This window comes from Physeter macrocephalus, chromosome 5, assembly GCF_002837175.3.
Source record: "Physeter macrocephalus isolate SW-GA chromosome 5, ASM283717v5, whole genome shotgun sequence".
Classification (NCBI taxonomy): Eukaryota; Metazoa; Chordata; class Mammalia; order Artiodactyla; family Physeteridae; genus Physeter; species Physeter macrocephalus.
Window position 1 is genome coordinate 13910113 of NC_041218.1, and position 15915 is coordinate 13926027.

Consider the following 15915-nt stretch of genomic DNA (forward strand, 5'->3'; position numbering starts at 1 on the left):
AGGGAAGGAAGGGAGGGAGGGAGGGAGGGAGGGAGGAGGGAAGGAAAGAAGGAAGGAAGGAAGGAAGGGAGGAAGGGAGGGAGGGAGGAAGGAGGGAAGGAAGGGAGGGAGGGAGGGAGAAGGAGGGGGGACAGGAAGGAGAGGGGTAGAAGAGACAGAGAGAGAGGGAGGGAGAGAGACAGACTAAGCATCTGGCAGCATGTACCAGGTACATATTTGGAAGTTATAATAGTATCCCTGGGATTTTAAGAGATGTGTGTAGCCCCAAAGCCCTCGCTCTAGTACACCATTACCTCCTTCACAAGCACTATCTCTAGCAAAGTAGCGAGTGAATCTGAGGAACCAGGATTCTTATGAATACAGTGGTTAAGACAAATGAACACATAACGGTTACAGAAACATAACAGATAGTAGATCGGACAGGCACTATCCAGGGCTTGCCTACCTCACAAAAGGGTCCCTTTCCTGAAAACTGCCCCTTCCCCCTTCCACGAAGGCCACAGAGACCCGGGCAGCCATGTTCGAATGATGACCCCACCCCCAGCCACAGCTGATTGGCTCTAGAGGAGGCCTAACTCAAGTCGCGCCAATCAGGTTCTGCTTCCAGGTAGTGTGGCTGGAACACGGAAACATGGCGCTGTGAGGCCCCATTTCCAGCCTGTGGACGAAGGAGCAGAGGAAGCTGGGCTGCTGCGAAGGAAGCTGTGATGCCGGCGGAAAGAGGGCTCTGCACTCCCTCAGTCCGATCCACGCCTAAGCCCACGCTGCATTCCTGCCCACGGGTTCCACGAGATATCTTTATGCCCTTGTTTGCTTAAGCAACCGAAAGAACCCCCACTAACACAGTGTCATGTTCAGTCTACGTTCAACTACTTTCCCAAAACAAAAAAAGAAAGCTAGTGTGCGTGTGAGTTTTAAACATGAATCTGCACCCATATGGCTGAAGCTGAGCCAACTGCAGCTACTAAGGAAAGCAAACCCCCATTAGGTTTGCCTCCAGCGTGGCACAGGTTGCCTGTGATCTAATCATTCCTATTACCCTATTGAGAAGTCCCTTTCCCTTTCTGGGGAGATTCATCATGACACTGGAGGTGCTGGGAACATCTGAAGTCTTAGTAAAGCCATGTCATGAGACCTAATCTTTCTAAGGACCTGAACAGCATATTATAAGCACTAGTACAGGAAGATCTGCTGAACTCTTGGATGAAGTTAAATAGGACATGGTATCAGAAGGTGTACAGTTTCTTTCCTTCCTTCCCAATAAAACCTCACTGAAAAAACTCTGGCCTGACATCGGGCCTCTTACAATGAGAGGTTACTGTGGGTAAATGAACAAATAAAGGAATGTCTGCTTTCTTCAGCTCTTATTTGGATCTACAACATACAAGAAAGCAGATCTCACATCTCTCCCACATACGCTAGCAGGGACACATTTGAATAAAAAAAACATTTATAAGAGGTTGCATTGTCTGAACACCAGAAGAAGAGCTGAGTTGACAGTAGGAAAGGGATGGACGAATCCTTTTCCCATCCCTCTGTCTATTTATGGGAGTCATTTCCCTTCAGGAAATGCTGAGCCCCTTCTCCCAGGACCCTGTTGGGAATGACGCCTGCGCTGGCTGACCCAGCCTTCCACATCCTCCTCCTGGCCTCGGCAGCTCTCCCCTTGTGACCCCGTCAGTCACTGGGAACCCAGCCTGTAAACGACAGTGCTTCTTAGAGTCCCCAGTCTATTGTGGAAGTTCAAAGAGGAAAGAGGGGAAAGAAGGTCCATAATGAAGCTAGAAAAGCCCCTGGCATGGAGAAGCTCCCAAATATGAACAGACAAAGGTAGCAGGGAGGAAGTCAGGGCTAGAAATGACCACACTGTGGCCCAGGATTTTGTGGCTCACCTAGCTTCGGTCACCTGTCTGGGGGGGGGGGGTGGCAGAGGCAGGAGCAGGACTCAAGGTTCCTGTCACCCCATCTGTCGAGCCAAGGCTCATTCACCTCCTCGACACTCATCTCCCCTCCCCAGAAATGTATAGACTGACGTTTCTATAGAGAAGCTCTCCCGGGAGAACCTGGGTCCACTAATTACATATTCTTCTTTTCTTCCCTTTTCTTCTTTTCTCTCAGCTAGGAGCCCACCTTTTCAGAAACCCGGAGAGAATTCTGGGGTTAGCCCTGGCCACCCCAAACTGAAGTTCTTCCTCTCTCCTCTGCACTTCTCTGGATATATATATATATATTTTTTTTTCGGTATGCGGGCCTCTCACGGTTGTGGCCTCTCACGTTGCGGGCTCCGGACGCGCGGGCTCAGCGGCCATGGCTCACGGGCCCAGCCGCTCCGCGGCATGTGGGATCCTTCCCGGACCGGGGCACGAACCCGTGTCCCCTGCATCGGCAGGCGGACTCTCAACCACTGTGCCACCAGGGAAGCCCTCTCTGGATATTTTTAACTTACCTACATTTGGTAGTCCTACTAACTGTGCATAACCATGTGGTATCTCTTTCATGGTTGGCTTCGATTGTTATTTATATGTTATTTATTTAAGATTTCACATAGTTTTTTTTTAATTTTTAAAACTTATTTATTTTTGGCTGTGTTGGGTCTTCACTGCTGCACGAAGACAACTAGGCTTTTCTCTAGTTGTGGCGAGCAGGGGCTACTCTTCGTTGCGGCGCATGGGCTTCTCATTGCGGTGGCTTCTCCTGTTGTGAAGCACGGGCTCTAGGTGCGTGGGCGTCAGTAGTTGTGGCACATGGGTTCAGTAGTTGTGGCGCGCGGGCTTAGTTGCTCCGCGGCATGTGGGATCTTCCTGGACCGGGGCTCGAGCCCATGTCCCCTGCATTGGCAGGCGGATTCTTAACCACTGCGCCACCAGGGAAGTCCCAAGGTTTCACATAGTTATGTTTGACACCTCAAATTAAACTGCAACAGTGAATGAATGATTAACACTTATCGGACACTTCGTATTTTCTAGGCCAGATTCTACACAGACTGTGTCACTGAGTCCTCACGCCAACCCTACAATTGCCTCCCCTTTACAGATGTGGAAAGCAAGGCCTGGAGAGAGGAACTTGTCCCGAGGCCACATGGATGCTGAATGCATCCAGGTGGCCAGATTCAAGTCCAGGTGCCTAATGCCAAGCTGAGTGCCTTGGGGGCAAGGCAAGGGGCCTTCCCCTCTCGGATACAGACTAGCCACTCGGGGAATTGTTACAGTTGGCTTTTATTCCCCCCCTCCCTCCTCTCCAGACACACCGTGGCATCAGGGCACCACCTGGCCAGCCCTCCACTTCCAGAGGCAGCCCTTGGGCTGCCATTTTGGGGTTTGTTTTTCCCTCTGAAGGGTTTCCTCATGTTCCTTTAACCTGGCCTCACTGACATTTAGTACTGAGGAGGGGAAGGGTCCCCCGTGGCATCTGTCCTGTGTCCTGGCCTCCGGACACCTGGAGGCTCATAGCACACCAGAAGCAGCCACTTGCAGGGGATGCACCTGAAGGCCGTGCTGTATTTGCTTCCCGGCAGCCCTCCCTGGCTCCAGCTGTGCCGCCCCAAAGTCCTCAGTCTCCACCTCCACTCCCCTCGCCTTCCTGCACCCCCCTTCCCTTCCTCCCCCCCGACCCCTTCCTCCCCCCCAGACCCCTTCCTCCCCCTCAGACCCTTTCCCACCCTCTTTTGCTGGCTTCTGTTCTCTTTCTTTCCATGAGCAGAGAGTTTCCAGCCTGGCTCCCGGCCAGCACATTTGGACAAAAGGCAGCAGTCTTGGAGGGAGACGTCATCTCCCATCCCCTTTCCCGGGGCCAGCACCGTGGCTCCCCCAGCCCAGAGAGGGAGCAGGGGCTGCGGCCGTTCCCGCCCTGCTCTCAGTTCTGGGAACGAGCTTGAGAGATGGCACATCGTGGGCGTTAAAAGCAAAGGGTTTGGAAGCAGACAGACCCAGATTCAAATTCCAGCTCTGAAGCCTGCGAGCCGTGGGACCTTGGGCAAGTTACTTTGCTAAGCCTTAGTTCTCGCCTCTGTTAAATGGTGACAGAAGCGAGAAAGGCGCGCTTTGAAAGGCTTATAGGAGATGGCAGCTGTGAAACTTCCGGCGCAGTGCGTGTCCTGTAAGAAGCGCTCAACGCGGCTTCTGTTATTATGAACCGAACTTAACTCTGCCAAATAATCCAAGTAAAAATACAGGACTTTGTTCTAATCATCACCATCCACCTGTTCAACTCATCTGCGGGGCTGCTTACCCAGCTTCAATTGTTTGCAAGTGTGGTACAGCTGTAAAACCTCTCAAACATATCATTACTGTTACAACGTAATCTGTAAAAGTTGGTTTTGAAATCGGATAAGGAGCTGACCCTCTTCCCTTTTCAGTAGAGTCAGTGCTCAGCCTTGATGCCAGACGTGAAAGGAAGGAGGGGCCCACACCAATCAGCAGGGCCTGCTCGCCCTGACTCCCCTTCCCTCCCACCCTGTTTTTTGGCTTCTTATAAGCTGAGGCCCTGTTTCTGTTTGTTTACTATCTGTGCTTGGTGTTTTATACTTAGAAGTTGCACAATGCCTGGGAATGTGCTCAGTTTTATTTAGCTAAGCTTTGAGATATGGGCAATGGTCTTTTCCCTATATTTTATTTAGCTAATCTGAGCCAGCATGGATGGATTTGAAATTAATTAGTAAGATTAATCAAGGAGCTGAGCACAGTATTCCGTGTGAGGTGCTGCTGGGAAATTCACAAATACATGCAATGGTCCCTGCCCTAGAGCTGGGGATAAAAGATGCAAACCCCATCAACCACCGGCAAGAAAAGATTACAACTGTTCAAGACGAAAAGATGAGAGCAGTCCAGGGAATGCCTGACAACACGTTTAACAAAAACCACAATGTGAGAGTGGCTTAGGGACTAAATTCAAACTACAGTGGTAAATGTTATGAAGTAAATATAACTGGAGGAATTTAGAGGCGGGCAATGAAAGTCAGGAGTCATGGACTGCTTCAGAGAAGAGGTAGAATCTGGTGGCCCTTTGATAGATTGGGTTCCGACAGTCGGGAGAGTGTTTAGGCGAGGCAAGGGCATGAGGAAAAGGGGACGGTGCGCCCTGCCCCGGACGAGACTGATGGCGGGACAGCCGCTCTGGGACGTGTGATGGGGAAACACGGAGAGGAGGATGGAAGGGGCTGGCGGATGAGACTTGGAGACGTTCTGGAATCAGAAAGAGGAGGTAAGGTTTGCTCTCTGTGGAACATAAAGAGGAGACGTGATGAACATACGTGTTCTTTTTGTACATTCAAGAGGAAATGTGTAGGGACTTCCCTGGTGGTCCAGTGGGTAAGCCTCCACGCTCCTAATGCAGCGGGCCCGGGTTCGATCCCTGGTCAGGGAACTAGATCCCACATATGTGCCGCAACTAAGGATCCTGCATGCCGCAACTAAGGAGCCCTCGAGCCGCAACTAAGACCCAGCGCAACCTAAATAAATAAATAAACAAATAAACAAATATTTTTTAAAAACTAATAAATAAAAATAATCTTTAAAATAGACCTTTAAAAAAAAAAGAGGAAATGTGTAAAGCAGGCAGTCAGAGGTAGAGATCTAAGAGTCTGGCGAAAGCACAACCCTGGAGGTGTAAACTGGGGATGCAGCCGAAGAACAGTGAGTGTGAACGAGCTCTCGGAGGGAGAAAGTGAAGCAAAAGAAGAGAGTGAAGAATGGAGGTGTATGGGTGACTCTCACTTTGCCCCTGTTACCCAGCTCTTGACTCAGTTCTTTTTAGTATTTCTTCATTTGGGCCTTCCAACCGAACAGGGAGGTCTGATGACAGAACACCTGCACTGGGCTTCTTTTTAATCCTCTACAATGTCTAGATCAGATCTTGGTCTATCCTGGGTGTGGTATGAATGCTTGTTGAATGAGAAGAAGAAAAGGAAATCAGTGAAGATCTCCTTTTCTAAAGATAATTAGGACAACCCAGTTGGTGTGGTGTCTCAGGGGAGGAGCGATTCTTCAAAACTCTTCACAAAGGTGGGGCTCGGACACCAGCCAGTTGCAGTGGCCTTACTGTTGACCCTTTAATGGCTGGATCTGGTCTAGGGGCTCCCAGGATTGTGGGACACTGGGAGTGACTACTAACCAACCAGTAGAGAAGCATTTCAGTGTTTTGACAAGTGGCACAGATGTGTCACCATACCAGTTTGTTTTTTTTTTTATGTCGGGGGTAGGAGTTTATTAATTAATTAATTTATTTTTGCTGTGTTGGGTCTTCGTTTCTGTGCGTGGGCCTTCTCTAGCTGTGGCAAGCGGAGGCCACTCTTCATCGCGGTGCGCGGGCCTCTCACTGTCGCGGCCTCCCTTGTTGTGGAGCACAGGCTCAGTAGTTGTGGCCCACGGGCCTAGTTGCTCCGCGGCATGTGGGATCCTCCCAGACCGGGGCTCGAACCCGTGTCCCCTGCATTAGCAGGCAGATTCTCAACCACTGCGCCACCAGGGAAGCCCACCATACCAGTTTTATATCGACTGTGACCCGGGTCAGGAGCGTTGCATACATTAGGAAGCTCAAAAACAATGAGAACAGCAAACTAGCTATTCAATGACTGCATCATGAGTGACGGGATAAAGTCTCCACAGATGGTTATGGATGGAGGCCAGACCTCAGAGGTGTGAAGAGGGGTTGGGGACCCGCCCCAGGAGCTCTTGCAGTTGCTCTGTCCCCCTGTCCTGAAAGCAGCATTCTCCTTCTCTTGCCCTCCAGTCAATAGGAAGCCTGAACCTGGGCTGTGTGTGTGCCTAGAAGCAGCCTCTGACTTTTCCCTGTCGCTCTTTCCTCTGTCCTAGGCCAGGGATCTTGACTGACCTGCCTTCAGGTGAAAGGAGAGCCTGAAACAGGAGCCTCTCTTGACTCTACAGTGCCGGAATCTCCAAGTCTCATTGTTTGGGGAGGCATCAAGGAGCCTCTCCTCTCTGATGTTTTTCTATCCCATTATATGCATCAGTTTGGCTGGCGGGTAAACAGAACACTGGTCCCTTTTTGATGTCCTGGGAGCTTGTGTATGTTTGTTGATTGTCACAAACACAGATGATGAAGTGGACCAGATGTGAAGGATGTCAGGCTGCCAGGGAGTGATACTTGGGCTTGGAGGACCACACATTTCACTTCACATCGGAACGACTCTCACCTCCAGCTCAGAGTATCACATGGAGAAATAAATCCCTCTAAGCCCCCAGTGAGCTAGAGACGTTGCCCTGGCAGAAGCCCAGTGCACCGGCAAGGTGCTTCGGTGGGAAGCGCCACCGTGTCTTCTCAGCCACCCCCTGACCAGGTCTGTGGCTGAGAAACTGGTCCCACTCCAGCTGTAGGGGTGCAAGTGTGTCTCATGCCGTCCCATTGCTCCTGCCAGTGACCAAATTGGTGCCTGTGGCTTCTCCCCCAGCTAACTTCTCTCCTGACCACGCAAGGTCAGTTTTAATCCTGATTTGCGGTGTGATTCCATACAAATACCTCTGCTCGGTCATCCGGGGCGGTGGCGCCTGTATTTCCCAGGGACGTGAGAAGCACAAATGAAATGATAGAAATGTCCTGCTTTAATGGTTCCAGCTTGCTGGGGAAAGGTAGTTGTTACTTTTTCCAAGGAGAGCTGCGGGGAGCAGGGAAGTGGGGCCTGTCTCCTCTGACTCATTTAGTGGGAATGAGTTGACACACAGCACTGGGTTAGCCACCTGCCCCCCTCCTCCTTCCCTGCGCTCAGACCGCTACTCTGGGGGGGCTAAGAAAGGCTGGTGTCTGAGGGATGGCACAGAGCCATGCCCCTCGGTCAATGCACCTGGACCAGCAGGGAGAATGGATGGGCATGTCCGATCCTTCACCAGGTGGCAGTTTGCAGGAACAGTCCCAGGAGAGGCCTGCTGTATATCAATTACCTTTAGTGCTCCCTTTTTACTTCACAAGTGTCGCACTTTGTATATATGGTTACCCTATCCATTATCCACAGTGGATTTGCAGAGAACTTAGGGCTAAATCAAATTCAACCCTATGACATCTTCCCTTCTGAAAAGTGAGGAAGAAAGAGGGAGAAAGAGGGAGACACCTTGGATTATTTCCCTGGGTTGGCTCTTGTGTATAACCCAGCCCACCGACCCCAGGTTTCAGCCTACACAATTATGTGAAATCATGGTTACATGGGATCAAGACTTTGGGTACACGAAACCAACAGCAAGAGACAATATTGGGACAGTTTGTTGGATGACAATCTATAAACCATAAAAAATTTCTTAGAAGCTCTAGTTTTCATATGTTGCCTTTTTAAATTTAACAAAACTCAAAATAATAGATTGTCTCTATGAATTACCACACTATGCATTTTAATTTTCGTATTATCTTAAATAGAAATTCATAGTAAATTCAGTGGGGAACTAGGGTGGGGACACTTGGGTTAAGGGAGAGAGAAGTAATAATATTTTACAATTGTTTTAAGACTGAGTATCAGAATCTCATTTTTAAAACATCCGTCACTGGGCACAGATATATTCAAAGTGGATTTGGCTTTGAAATCTTTTAACCTAGCAATTCCACTTCTGGGAATTCATCTTAGAGAAATGTTGGAACGAGTGCTGGGGAGTCTTAGCAGTGGCTAAAATCAGAAACAACTAATTGCTCATCAATAAATAATGTGTTAAACAAATGAAATCGATCCATACAAAGGAAGACTAGGCAGCTGTTAGAAAGGAGAGGACTATGTATGACCCACATGGAATTATTCTCACAAAATACTGTTCAGTTATGATAGCATGCTTCCATTTTTGTAACAAACAAACATAATATATTACGTGTAAAGACAAGAAGTCTAGGGGGATTTGGTACATACACCGAACAGTGATGGCCTCTGAGGAGGGAGTCAGTATGGGGAAAACTTTCATTTTTCATTGTGTTCTTTTTATGTATTGCTCAAATGTTTTATAACAAGGATAACTTTCATATTTACATATAAATATATATGTGTATATAAAAGTAATCCTAAAATTTTAAAGCACACTTTTAAAGAAAACAAAACAAAAGGAAATGCCTTTGATACTCTGCTTGAACCGGTCTGACAGCCCTCCTGATAAGACACGCAGCCCTTGGAAGGCCTGGGTACCATGCAAGAACAGTCACAGTCATGGTCACGGTCACAGCTTCCTGTCCTGTCCCCGTTCTCCAGCTCAATCCTGCTCTCATTTCCTTCTGAAGGGAAGCATGGAACCTCCTGGTTCCCCAATACAGAGGGAAGCTAACGTCTTCCCTAAGCTTGCTGTGAGGGTGACTCACCCCTTCTTTCCCTAAGGCTGGGGGCTGGGGAAACCATAACTTGGCTTTTAGTACTTTAGCCAGTTGGAAAAGGGGGTCTCGGGCTCATCCCTCTTTCAGCCGACCACAGGCCAAGGATGAACATGTCAAAGAGAAGCCAAAGAGAAAGCAATTCTGGGCTCCAGCTGGCAGGGGCTTAACTTCTAGGCAAACTGAGTTTGGATAAATTTTGCCCAAATCAGACAATGATTTTATCACGAGGGGAAAAGATGGCCTGACTCTGGCTTCCGGACATATTGCTGTCTTTTGGATATCAAATGTAGAGAATCACTCACCTCAGTTCCAGCCACTGACTTGCCTCCCATCATTAAACAGGCAGTGGTGCCTGGGAGTCCCTCTGTTGGGTGGCCCGTGCAGGGGTTTCAAAGAGAGCCCAGGGTACCTGTGGCAGCTGTCTGGTTCTGGTGAAGGAAGAAGGGACCATGCCTGGACACAGGAGACTGGGAGTGACACAAGGCACAAGCAGGGGTCTTTGTCACTCATGAGTAACTGTCAGACATTCCACAGACCCTCAGGAAGCAAAATAAGGGGGCTGGATTCCAGAGATAGTAGGGGAGGATGAGTCAACTTTGCCCACAGCCAAAGAAGTAACTGCCTGCGAGGTATATTTGAGGGTTGTTGGGAAAGCCATGGAGCCTCAAAATATTTCCCCTGTTATCCTGTCAGAGTTACTGAAATTCAACTCTTAGAGATTCACTCCTTTTGATTGAGACTTTCGGCAAGTTAAATTGCAAAAGAATTCTCCCAGCTTCTTTCCAATCTGGAAGACAGAGGTCAGAGAACACATACACTTGAATATCAGGAGGGAAGTAGAAAGAAAACTCAGAGGCTCAGCACTCAAAAAAGATAGACCTATGTGGGTCCTAGGCAAAAAGAGAAAGCTTCTGAGGCTTCTCAGTTTGTGCTATGGTGCAGCACTGCATATGATAGTATTAGACCAGACAGATCTAACTGTAGAAGGCTTGTAATTATGCTTTTAGAATTTCTGTTCAAAAAAAGTGCTTCACACACATACACACAAAACTTCACATAAATGTGTTTGTTACTAGCCTCCTTATCTGTATCTGCTCAAGATGGCTTTAGATCTTGATGTTGAAGGCTGACTAGCCAATTGATTTCATTGTAACAGGCTTCCAAATTTTAAATGCTATGGGGTCCTTGCTTTTGGAATCTGAGGTTTCTGTCCCCTGCTGTAATGAGCCCTCTAGGTGATTGTTAAAGCAGCTGCTCTCAATCTTGGCTGTACCTTAAAATCACCTGGCACCTTCTAAAAATACTGACGCCCAGGGCCCATTCTCAGAGATTTTGATTTACTTGGTCTGGGGCAGAGCCCAGGCATCACTTGTTTAAAAAATGCCCCCTGACCCTAGCATTTAAATGTGTAATGTGTTCCCTGGGTTTAAAATGCTAAGAACTGCAATGTGGAGGCATGATGGAATAGATTATCACACCTATTCAGCGTTAAGACTTCTACAGCTGGCAAGAAGTGGTTTAAACTTCAGAGGGCACATCAGAAATGCATTGACATAGGGCTTCCCTGGTGGCACAGTGGTTAGGAACCCGCCTGCCAATGCAGGGGACATGGGTTCGAGCCCTGGTCCGGGAAGATCCCACATGCCGCGGAGCAACCAAGCCCGCGAGTCACAACTGCAGAGCCCGCGCGCCACGACTGCTGAGGCCCACGCACCTGGAGCCCGTGCTCCACACGGGAGAGGCCGCCACAGTGAGAAGCCTGCGCAGCGCAGCGAGGAGCGGCCCCCGCTCGACGCAACTAAAGAAAGCCCGCATGCAGCAACGAAGACCCAATGCAGCCAAAAATAAATACATAAATAAATAAATTTATTTTCAAAAACCCTTAAAAAAAAAAAAAAAAGGAAATGCATTGACATAGATTCTGCAGATTCATCCTTCTGCAGAAACCAACAGGAAGGGCCTGGTCAGGAGATGTGCGACTGAGTGTAGAACCTTACCTCCCAGCCCTCACTCCCGGTTCTTCTGCAACATTCCTTATGCTGCAGCGAAGAAGCTTCCCACCCTCCCTGACCTCAGTAGAATGGATCTCTGGTGTCTTGAGTCCCACCCTTTCCCCACCCCTAGAAGCAGCCTTAACATCACGTCTGAGGGCAGAAAGACCTGGACCACTAGGGGAAGTGGACCCACCCAGCTGAATGGAATCCTGAAATGCTCTTCCCATTTTCTGTTTCTCTTTTGTCAGGATTTCCGATGGCAACCCTCCCAATACTCTGCCCTACCAGACCCCTTCTCCAGACCAGTCTCAGCCCACCTGTCTGTGGGGTATACTAGGATGAGCCTGCTTCCCCCTTCATGGTGGGCACCCGGGGTGCTGTGCTCTCTACATTCATCAAAGTCGATATCACCTCTTCCTACACTTGAGAGCCCATGGGCTCCTCCATATAGGATTCCCCAGGCCCTCACTGCCCTGCATCACGACTGCCCACAGGCCTGAGCTGGCACTCAGCCCCCCACAGAAATGCAGTATGTCCCCAAGTCATAACAGGAAGATGATATAGGAAGATAGTCATGTGGAATTTTATCTTCCCATCTTTTGTAACACTGACAATGAAGTTTCTTTTTCTATGTCACTCCTTAATCTTTACACAAACTTCCACATGACAAATTCCCAGTTGAGTTCAATTCCAGGAAAAAATTTGTGCTGAATTTGTGTGCTTTCTCTTGTCCAAAATCCAAACCTGTGCAATCTAGTGTATTTGTGTTTATCTCTAAGCTGCCAGAAAACTTATAGCCAAATTCATTGTCCAAGTGTTGTAATCTGCTAAATTCAGGCCATTCAAAATATTCATTCCCTTTGCTTTGCTTTGTTTTCTCCTGAGCTTTTCTGCATTTAGTTCTAAGTTATCTGACCCTGTGCCCAAGTCTGTCACCAGGTCCCACCTCTCTATCTCTTGGCTCTTTCCAGCCCACGTCACCACTGCCGTCATCCTGCGCGTCAGTAACTACAGCCTGGGTGCTGCAAGGCCTTGGTCTCATCCTCCTCTGAGCCTCCACCCAGCAAGCAGAGTGAGCTTTCTAAGATACAGACCAATCCCATGGCCCCTGCTTCAGCGAGATCCTTCTTCTCTCTGGGAACTGCAACCATGAATTCTCCCCACACTTGCCTGTCCTCCTCCCTCCCGCTTGGTGATTTTGCACACGCTGTTCCCTCAGCCTGAAACAACCTTCTCTGCTTTGCTTTCTTGGTGAAAGGTTTTCAGGCCTGACCTTACCTATTCTGTGGGTTTCCCCTGAGCTGGGCAGCCCTGCTCTGGTTTCCCCTAGCACACAGCACGCATGGATGGCCAGGCCAGATGCAGACTGTAGTTAATTTTTTGTTTGACTACCCAGCAAGGATGGTGAGTGCCTGGAAGGAAGGGAGATATCTTAGTCATCACTCTGCCCCTAACGCCTAGCAAGTCGATCTGTAGAACCGCTAAGTGAATGAATGCACGACACAGGCAGGGTTCACCTCTTCCGGAATAGTAGGACTGAAGGCCAGCCTTTTCACTGACCTTCCTAAAAACAGTTACTGTTTGCCCTTGACTTCTTGTAGACTTCTGCTCATCTGAGGCGGCTCACCCCAAAGAGGGTCTACTCCACTCCTTTGGTGTGTTTGATACTTGATGGTGCAAGCAGAAAGGATTTTGTTCTTTTCTTTTATGTAGTAACCACTGCAGGTGTAAGAGTTTGATAGCAAAATTACTGCAGAGTGCCTAGGATAACCCTGGGGCTGTTATTACTCTGTGTCATTCAGAACACTAGAGAAGTTGCATCCCTGAAGCGCATCTCAACACCAGCTAGAACTCCGTCTGCTCCTTCCCCAGCACCAGCTGGCTAAAAACAAAGTCAGTGCACTTCCCTTATCCCAATCTCTGCCCCTTGGAGGCAATGTCCGCCTTTCCCACCCGATACCCTCAAGGACAGGATTCCTCCGCTGAGGTCCAGCTCTCCTCAGTGGATTGAAGCCAGTTCCCTGTGACCCTCCTAAATATCATTATATCCTGGGTTAAGAGACTACCCCTGGGCTCCATCTGGTCCCAACTCCATCCTGAGGGGAAAAGTGGGAGAAATAAGATCATGCAGTCATCTTTACCTCCCTGCTTTCTCAACACTGCAAATTTCTTTCTGTAAACACACACACACACACACACACACACACACCCACGGTTAAGAGACTACCCCTGGGCTCCATCTGGTCCCAACTCCATCCTGAGGGGAAAAGTGGGAGAAATAAGATCATGCAGTCATCTTTACCTCCCTGCTTTCTCAACACTGCAAATTTCTTTCTGTAAACACACACACACACACACACACACACACACACACACACACACACACACACTCTCTCTCTCTCTCTCTCCCTGTCTCTCTGTCTCTCTCTCTCTCTTTCTCTCTCTCTCTCTCTGTCTCTGTCTCTGTCTCTCTCTCCCGCGCCCCTGGGACGAGCACGGCGCAGGGCGGGGGCTCTGCCCGGTTTCTGCAGGTTTCCCAGGCGCGGGACCACGGCCTCCCGAGTTCCCGGAAGGACGTCCGGACAGCACTTTGCTCCAGTCCCACAGGTCGGGCTCAAGCGCCTCGGTCCCCACGTCCGCACACGGGAAACCCAGTCTTGGGTCTGCAAAGAGCCACTTCCCAGCTCCGGGTTGGGGCAGCTTCGGCCGTCTCCTCTCTTACCCACACCCCCGCGTGTCCCCTCCTCGGTCCCCCCGCGCGTCCCCTCCTCGGTCCCCCGGCCCGGCCCTACCTCCTGGCGGGCCGAGGCTCCGTGGGCTCCGAGGCGCAGCTCGGGGGCGCCCGGGCGGGCGGGGGCGGCGGGCGGCGAGGGCCCGGGGCGCCATGGCCCTCAGCCCCCCGCGCTCGTGTCGGCCGGGCCTCTCCCGGCGCCCTCCGCTCGCGTCCCCGCCGCCCGGCCGCCGCTGTGGGCGAGTGGAGGGCGGGCTCGGCCGGCGGCCCCTTCCTCTCCCGGTGGCGCGGCGGCTCTGAGCCGGGCCGCTCGCCCCGCCGGCCCCCGCCCGCCGCGGCTCAGTGAGCTCATCCGCAGCTGGCGGGCGCCCGGCCCGTTGCCACGACAACGCCTCTCCCAGGGCCGCGCGGACTCGAGCGGCTCCAGTAAACAGGACCTTCTGCCGGACTCTTCCCTTCGCCCTTTTTGGGGGGTGGGGAGATGGCGGCTTAACCCTTTTTTTGCTGGAGACCACCGAGTGGCAGGCTCCGTCTCCGCCGGGCCCGGGGTTTATCCGCGCGACGCGCTCAGCCGGGGACTGAGACCTTGAGATAGATGCACCGGGGTGGCGGCGACACTGCCGGCCCCCAGTTCACTCCAGTCTATTAACGCGTTTATGGGGCACCTACTAGGGCTCAGGCTCAGGACTGGGGGCTGGGACACCCTAGGCAACGAGTCAGCCACCACCCTTGTCCCTTGCAGCTCCAAGTCTGGCCGGGGCGCCGACACCCTGACACTATCAGTGAGAGCCCAGGGGCCCTGAGCGCGGGGCACAAGGCTCCCAAAACGGCCGGGGGTCAGGAAAAGCTTCCCAGAGGAGAAGTGACTTTATGGTGCCTGCTGCCCCCACTTGCGTAGGACAAAGGGTCAAGGAACACAGATCGGCATGATTTAGGACTGCCAAAGTACACGTGAAAATGCTGTGGGCAGTTGATGCTGAGGGCAGCTGGGGACCATGGAAAGTTTTTGAGCAGAGGAGTGCCCTGCCGAAAGGGAGATGGAGCTGGCAGTGGTGATTGATGAGTGCTGGGGGAAGGCTCCAGGCCCGCGTCTACACCCCCGGGGAAAGTCATTCTTGTCTTTCGCCCACGAGGCTCCTAGAAGGAGGGACCTACAGCCTAGGCAAGGGGTGAAAAGCGGAGAGAGAGGCTTAGCCTACAAATTCAGAAAAGGGGTGTGCAGGAGAGAGGGGAAAGAGAAAATAAAGGATTGCAGAACCTGGGGAACATTAGATACTGCCTAGGCAGTTCCTGCAGACTGGGGGCCTGAGCTCTGAGGGGCTTATTCAGATATCAAAGTCACAAAGACAGAAAAGCTCCATCTTCTTCGCTGAGGGGTCTGCTCATTCTACAAGATCTTTGAAGCTTTTGTAGACCTCCTTAAACCTCCCTCAACTCCTTCATACCATACCCATTTCAACTAAACACGGTAAAATTTTAGAATACAAATTTGCAAGGTGTAAGCAGGTTTTTTTGTTTTTTTAAGTATAAGCATTTAAATGATTGATTCTTGATCTTGAATGCTGCTGTTTCCACCTAGAGCGACCACGAGGCACTGCAGACCATCTCTCATCCACACCCTCCTCTTCCTTCAGCATCCTGTAGAGGAGCACAGGCTCTGGGACAAACGGCCAAATCCGGCTCTGGAGCAGGTTGCTTGGCCTCTAACTCTCAGTGTCTTCATCCATATGGTGGAAAAAGCGGTTATAGGGCATCCCTGGTGGCGCAGTGGTTGGGAGTCCACCTGCCGATGCAGGGGACGCGGGTTCGCGCCCCGGTCTGGGAAGATCCCACATGCCGCGGAGCGGCTGGGCCCGTGAGCCATGGCCGCTGAGCCTGCGCGTCCGGAGCCTGTGCTCCGTG

At 50.8% G+C, this 15915-nt stretch overlaps 1 protein-coding gene across 2 annotated transcripts in view; it reads right to left on the reverse strand.

Moving 5' to 3' along the window:
* DENND2A (DENN domain containing 2A) overlaps positions 1 to 14129 on the reverse strand; it is an 80809-nt gene extending 66680 nt beyond the window's left edge. The window contains exon 1 of one of the 2 annotated variants that reach the window (XM_028489667.1): positions 14075 to 14129. The gene's annotated coding sequence lies outside the window, so the exon portion shown is untranslated. Of the gene's footprint in view, positions 1 to 9590; positions 9664 to 14074 lie in introns of those variants that run through there. The other variant, XM_028489666.1, reaches the window with a different exon arrangement.
* Between the last annotated feature and the right edge of the window lie 1786 nt (positions 14130 to 15915).